Source organism: Alexandromys fortis, unplaced genomic scaffold, assembly GCF_014885135.2.
Source record: "Alexandromys fortis isolate MF-2015 unplaced genomic scaffold, M_Fortis_MF-2015_v1.1 scaffold_194, whole genome shotgun sequence".
Classification (NCBI taxonomy): domain Eukaryota; kingdom Metazoa; phylum Chordata; class Mammalia; order Rodentia; family Cricetidae; genus Alexandromys; species Alexandromys fortis.
The window spans coordinates 2,399,447-2,405,943 of NW_026068075.1; positions in this window are offsets into that span (position 1 = coordinate 2,399,447).

A 6,497-nucleotide genomic window follows, 5' to 3' on the forward strand; every position below is an offset into this window, starting at 1 on the left:
AGAAGAAGAAGAAGAAGAAGAAGAAGAAGAAGAAGAAGAAGAAGAAGAAGAAGAAGAAGAAGAAGAAGAAGAAGAAGAAGAAGCCTGAGCTAATAGAACAACCAGTTTATAATTAATGTAGATCTCTGTGTGTTTCTTTGGGGATGAATGGCTGCAGGATCAGGCAGGATAGAAACCTCTGTCAATAGGGCTTCTGCAAGTTGTCCTCTGACTTCCACATGCAATCTGAGGCATGTGCTCACATTTGCCCTCTTTCTCTCCCTGTCTCTCTCTCTCTCTCATCCCATCCTCTCTTCATCCTCCTTTTCTGTTCTCTGTTTCTTGATTTTATCAATTCTATCTCGAATCTCTGTCCCCTTTTCTGACCTTCCCCTCTTCCCCATCCCAATAAAATTTTAAAAAAGTAATGTACCACTCTGGATATTGTAAGAATCGTGTACAAAAATAAAAACTAACAAAAATACCCAGTAAAATGATTTTGAGTGATAATGGGTTAAAACCCCATAAGTAGTATATTAAAATTATTACTGTCTATGTTTACTGCTATGTCACTTTGCATTTCCCCCTTCCAATTTTTCTTCCTTCTGATCCATCTATGTAAGAATGAGAGTTATTTTCCCAAGTCAAAAATTTTCATTTACTTCATTCACTGTATTATATGAGAAAATCTATTTTAAGTAAAAAGAAACAAAACAAAATACAAATATATAATCACATATATAGATATACAACACACACATATATCTACATACACATACATGTATACACAACACATTGTATTTTTATTGAAATATTTATATTTTCAAGTGTTAATATATGTTAAATATAATGGTATAAAATAATGTAAGTCTATTTTGTGGGTTATAGTCATAATGGATTTACTGTGATATTTTAAATATTAAATCACAATTGTGATTCTAATAATATAGCATATCAAAGCAAAGAAAAAATTATTTTAAGAAAATGTTCTAGTTTCTCAATTCCTATGGAGTAAAGTATACATTCTAATATTGCAATTTTTGTTAAATAATGGTTTTAATTTTTAAAATTGGTATATATGTATTTTACATAGTGATTTATTTTATAACTACAATATCTTTCAAGTGCACCATTACTTTGACAATAGTAAGTCCCCATACTCTCCTTTTTATCTCCCCAGTAACTCCCTTTTCTCACTCAGCCATGCTTCTACTTTCATATGCTATGTATATAAATGATTTTATGTAGCCTTATAAAATCTAAAATTCAAGAGAAAAAATTAAATATTTGTCTTTCTAAGTACAGATTCTTTGGCATTTTCCTGCAGAAGGCAGGATTCCATTCTCTAACAATTTTCGGTAACAATTCATCTGGGAGAGACAGTAGCCTGGTCTAATAACATGGCTATTGTGAATAGTGAAACAATAGCTACAGATGTGCAAGTATCTCTGTTGGCTGATGACTTAGATTATTTTCAGGATATTCCGAGGAGTAGTATGGCTGGGTCATATGCTAGCTCTATTTGTACTATTTTTAGACACTTGTATGTTGATTTCCATAGTGAGTGAATTAACTTGCCATCTTACCAACTGTGTACAATTGCTCATCCCCTGCCTGCATCCTCTCAAGATGTGCTTACATATTTATATTCTCAAGGTTTAACTTGGGTAAGTCCTTATGTGCCTAGAAAGTTATCCATTTTTTTATTTTAACGTATTTAACTTTTACAGTATACACACAAACACACATACACACACTACTCATGTGTGCCACGAATTGTGTATGGAAGATGATAACTTGATGGAAGTTTGTTCTCACTTTCTCCCAGGTGGGCTTCCAGGATTGAACTCGGGTTTTCAGGCTTGGCTGCAAACACCCTTAACCACTGAGCCATCTTGTTGGCCATATTCATTATTGTAGGTTGTCCAAGTTATTCATGATATAGATTTTCAACACATAACCTAATGATACACTGAATCTCATTGGTGTTTTTGTGAAATTTCCTTTTTTTAATCTCTAATTTTATTACTTTGAGCCTTCTCTTTCTTTTGGTTAGTTTGAATAAGTTTTTCAATCTTTATTCTTTTAAAAGCACCAGCTCTTTGTTTCACTGATAATTTGTATTGTTCCTCTTGGTTTAATTAACTATTTTTTCCATAACTGTCTTAGTTCAGTTTTCTATGCTATGAAGAGACGACATAACCTTGACAACTCTTATAAAGGAAAACATTTAATAGGGTGGATTACAGTTCAGAGATTTAGTCCATTATCTTCACAGCAGGGCATGGCAGCACGCAGGCAGGAATGGTGCTGGAGAAGGAGCTGAGAGTCCTCCATCTTGATTCATAGGCAACAGGAAGTAAACTGAGTCTCTGAGTGTGACCTGAGCACATATGACACATCCAAGTCCATCCACACAGTGACGTACTTCTTCCAACAAGTCACACCTACTCCAACAAAGCCACCGCTCCTAATAGTGCCACTCCTATGAGATTATGGGGCCAATGACATTCAAACTGCGACACTAACCTTGATCATTTGTCTACCTACTGATTTGGACTTGCCCTGTTGTTACTTTTCTAAGGCCTTAAAGTACACCATTAAGTTATTTATTTGTGGCTGCTTTTGAAAAATGTAGGCTCCTACAGACAGAACAAGTTCCATTTGAACTCCCAGAGACTGAAACAGCAAGCACAGGGCCTGCACTGATCAGCATCAGGTCTTCTGTATATACTATCACTTTCAACTTGGTGTTTTTATGGGACCCCTGATATGAGAGGAAGTGCGTTTCTGACTCTTGTGCCTTCTCTTGGAGCTTTTCTATTTTTCTGCTTGCTTGGCTTGTCCAACTTCAATATGATGGTTTTCTTTTTATCATATTCTGTTTTGTTTTTCTTTCCTTGAAGCCTGTTCTTTTCTAATGAGGAACAGAAAGGGAGTAGGTCCAGATGAATGGGGAGGAACTGGAAGGAGTAGAGGGAAGGGAAACTGTACTCACATTATACTGAATGAGAAAAGATTCTATGTTTAATTAAAAGAGAAAAACAACACTTCTACTGAATCCCAAAGGCTCTGCTATGTTTTATTTGCTCATTTGAATCAGGAAGTTTTAAAGTTTCTTTCTCTCTCTCTTTTTTTTTTCCCATTTGATTTCAGGACATTTTAGTTTTCCCTTCTGATTTATTCGATGACCCTTTGATCTCCACAAGTTTGTGTGTTTGTTGTAGTTTCTCTTGCTATACATTTCTAATTTAATTCTATGTGGTCAGCTAGAATACAAGATGTTATTGCAAAATAGTTTTTTTGTGATTATAATATAACTACATTTCTCCCTTCCCTTTCTTCCTTCCAAATCTCCTCCCATATGCCCCTCTTTATTCTCTTTTAGATTAACGCCCCCTTTTTCGTGAATTGTTACTACATGCATATATATATTCCAAAATATAGCCTGCTCAGTTCATATAATGTTACTTGCTCCCTCAAAATGCGAAGTATTTTTATAACTTGCTTTGTTTCCTAAAATATAATCCACTTTAGAGAGAGGACCACAAGCTGCTGAGAATATTGTGTCTTCTGCACTGCTTAGGTAGAATAGATGTTTGTTAAATCCATTTGATCTATAGTTTCATTTAACTCTGATTTTTTGTTGAAGTTCTCTGTATGGTTTGCCTATTAATAATAGTAAAGCATTTAAGTCTCCCATAATTATTGTGCCGTTACATCCAGTAGTGTTTGTTTTATGAAATAGGGAGTGCCAATGTTTGGTGCACATGTGTTTAGAACATTTATACATCTCAGTGGATTGCGCCCTTAATCAATATGAAGTGACCTTTTAGCTCCTCTGAGTAGTTTTGTCTTAAAGTCCACCTTGTCAGATTATTTGCCTATGTCTACATCTTTCTGCTTTTAGGTTCCATTTATGTGCAATGCCTGTTTTCATTCTTATAGCGGAAGGTTGTGTTTGTCTTTGCCAGGGAGGTACTTACTTTGTTAGCAATAAATAAATCTGACCTGGTGTTTAATACAATTGCTAATCTATGTCTTTTGATTAGAGAATAGAGGCCACTAATATTCAGTTACTATTTAAATGTTCATTTCAGTCGAGTTGTTGCTTTTGTGATGTTTTGCTGCTTCCCTATTCCTCACCTGCTTAACTATTGCTCCACTGTTTTATTCATTCCTGTGGCTTCATGGATGTACTGATTTTTCTCTTTCATGCATAGGATTCCTTCTGTAGTTCTACTTAGTGAATTCTTCTAGTTTGTGTTTTTCATGGAAAGTCTTCCTCCTGTTTCAGCTATGAAGGAGAGTTTTGTAGGATATACTATCTAGGTTGTCAGTCATTGCTTTTCCAAGCTTGAAAGGAATTGCCATGCCTTCCTGCCTTTGACAGTATCTGCTGAGGAATCTGTTAGAGTGATGTTTCATTTGTGTTTTAACCTGAAGATCAGAGGGCAGAGCTAAACCACAAGAGGCCAGGCAGTGGTGGAACACACCTTTAATCCAAGCACTCGGGAGACAGAGGCAGAGGGATCTCTGTGAGTTGAAAGCCACCCTGGGCTACACAAGATTGAATCTGTCTAAAAGAGAAACAAAGCTCACACAAAGGTGATCCCAGCACTAGGGATCCCATGACTTTAATCCCAGCACTAGGGAGGTAGAGACAGGATATGGCTGGGCAGAGAGAGGAATGCAATATAAGGTGGGAGGAGACAGGAGCTCAGATGCAGTCTGAGGTTTGGTAGAGACCTTTGCAGTCTGAGAATACAGTCTGAGATGGAGTCTGAGGAGTCACTCTGAGGACAGACAGCATCACCCTTTTGCTCTGAGTAGAGATAAAAGGTCTCTCTAGTGGCTGGCTGCACTGCTTCTCTGATCTTCAGGCAAGCTTTACTTGTTAAGACACAAAGTATCGCTTCCATCTGCTTTCCTCATGAGTTTGTTTTTCTGTGCAGCTTTCAACATTCTTGGTTCTGTGCGCTTAGGTTTTGCCTATAATGCTACGTGCAGAGGACTTTTTGTTTTATTTTTCATGTTCTTATCTTTTTGCCATTTTATTTTATTTTTAAAACCAGCTTGCTTGCTTATTTATTTATTTCCCCTCCCCACTCTCCTCCAGTCCCTTCCTTCTACCTCCTCTCTGTCCCTCTCCCATTCGCTGCTTCTCCATTTCTATTCAGAAAAGAGCAGGCCTCTCATGAATATCAACAAAACATGGCATATCAAGTTGAAGTAAGACTAAGCAGCTCCCCAAGTATTAAGACTGGGCAAGGTGGGACTGTGCCTCCAGATCTCAGAAAGGTCAGCTAGACTTAGTTGGAGATAGAGACAGAGACCCACACTGGAGCACTGGACTGAGCTCCCAAGGTCCAGATGAAGAGCAGAAGGAGGGAGAACAATGAGCAAGGAAGTCAGGACCACGACAGGTGTGTCCACCCACGGAGACAGGTGGGACTGATCTAATGGGAGCTCACCAAGGCCAGCTGGACTGGGACTGAACGAGCATGTGATCAAACCGGACTCTCTGAATGTGGATGACAATGAAGGCAGACTGAGAAGCCAATGATAAAGGCACTGGGATTTGTCTCTACTGCATGTACTGGCTTTTGGGGGGCCTAGTCTGTTTGGATGCTCACCTTCCTAGACTTGGATGGAGGGGGGAGGGCCTTGGACTTTCTACAGGGCAGGGAACCCTGACTGCTCTTTGGACTGGAGAGGGAAGAGGAGTGGGAGCGGGGAGGGGGAGGGAAATGGGGGAATGGGAGGAGGCAGAAATTTTTAATAAATAATAAAAAAAAGAACCAACCAAGTCTAGCTGACCTTTCTGAGACCTGCAGGAACAGTCCCACTATAAATGCATAGCAAAGCGGTGGTGAAAAGCGCTGACGAGTTGAGACACTTCTAAGTAAAAAAGAGAATAGCACCAGCTGGACTGGGACTGATGGAGCGTGGGATCAAACTGGACTCTGTGAATGTGGCTGACAATGAGGGCGGACTGAGAAGCCAAGGACAAGGAATAGGGCCCCCAAAGCCAAAAAGAGTCAGAGGCAGACCCTGATCCCACTCTCACAAGAAGACCAAGTTACACAACTGTCACATATATGCAGAGTGCCTAGGTTATTCCCATACAGGTTCACTGGTTCAGACTCTGTGACTTCCTATGAGCCCAGGTTAATTGTTTCTGTGGTTTTTCTTGCGACATCCTCGACCCTTCTGGCTCTTGTAGCCAAAGCTTACATTTGGAGAATCCATGTTGTTATGTTATTGAATATGCTTTTAACCTTCTACTGTCCCTCTTTCTGTGCTCACAATTCATAACTTTGGTCTTTAAATGGTGTCCAATGAACCTCACACTTTCAGCTCATGGAATTCATTCTGTTTTCACTGCGGTCTTAGATATTTTAATTTGTTTACCTTGTATCCAGACCCTGATAGTCTGCCTTCCCTTGAGCCATTCTTTTGGTGATTTCTATTTTTTTTTTTTTTTTGAGTACTGAGGCTTTCCTTTACCAGCTTTC